Source organism: Temnothorax curvispinosus, unplaced genomic scaffold (genome assembly GCF_003070985.1).
Source record: "Temnothorax curvispinosus isolate PA1 unplaced genomic scaffold, ASM307098v1 QBEX01008747.1, whole genome shotgun sequence".
Classification (NCBI taxonomy): Eukaryota; Metazoa; Arthropoda; class Insecta; order Hymenoptera; family Formicidae; genus Temnothorax; species Temnothorax curvispinosus.
The window spans coordinates 120,610-121,647 of NW_020218527.1; positions in this window are offsets into that span (position 1 = coordinate 120,610).

Sequence of the window (1,038 nt, forward strand, 5' to 3'; positions counted from 1 at the left end):
TCCGCCCCGATCTGGAAATCGCGCGGCGAGTACGTTCTACAGGCGAGCGCGCGAGCGAACACGTTGCGGAACGGTGAGCCGTGTCATTTCATTAGGCAAAACTTGAAAAACTCATCGAGGAGCTCGAAAATACGATGCGACACGATACTCCTTTGTATGTACACGATCGCGTGCGGTATATATCTCGACGAAACAGATGAGAACAGGGCCGGCGTATTAGCACTATTGGCGGGAATGGCGGGACGAATGAATATTTGGCCTACCAACTGGATAGGAAAAACTAACCAGGCACGTATTATGGACTTGTTCGGATCCCCTTAAATCGACCACCTCTATGAAGTTGGCCGGACAACTTCAACGTATCGAACTTTCATTAATTGGAATCGATTGGTGGTCGTTTGGTGGTCTTTGGTAGTCTAGTCCGATCGTTTGGTGGTTAGTCGTTTTCCTGTAAAATAAAAATGAAATTTCCGGTGTGAAGTTAGCCGGACAATTTTTATTTTTCAACCAATTTAACTTTTTTATAGCTCATTCAACGCGGAATCGTTTGGTGGTCACGAATATCACCAGTAAAACGTTTGGTGGTCAACCGTTTTCCCAGAAAATAGAAAAAACCGTATGCGCGTAGTCGGAACAATTGTATTTATCACCCAAATTGACTTTGATAGGGCTCAATCGACGCGGAATCGTTTGGTGGTCACGAATATCGTCATTAAAACGTTTGGTGGTCAATGGTTTTCCTAAGAAATAGAAAAAACCGTACTCTCACGCCATTGGTCGTGTGACTCCGTGACGTTAGCTCGGTAATTTGATGGATAAACATTATTTATCAATCAAATTGACTTTCATACGGCTCAATCGACGCGGAATCGTTTGGTGGTCACAAATATCGTCATTAAAACGTTTGGTGGTCAATCGTTTTCCTAAGAAATAGATAAAACCGTACTCTCACGCCATTGGTCGTATGACTTCGTGACGTTTAGCTCGGTAATTTGATGGATAAACATTATTTATCAATCAAATTGACTTTCATACGGC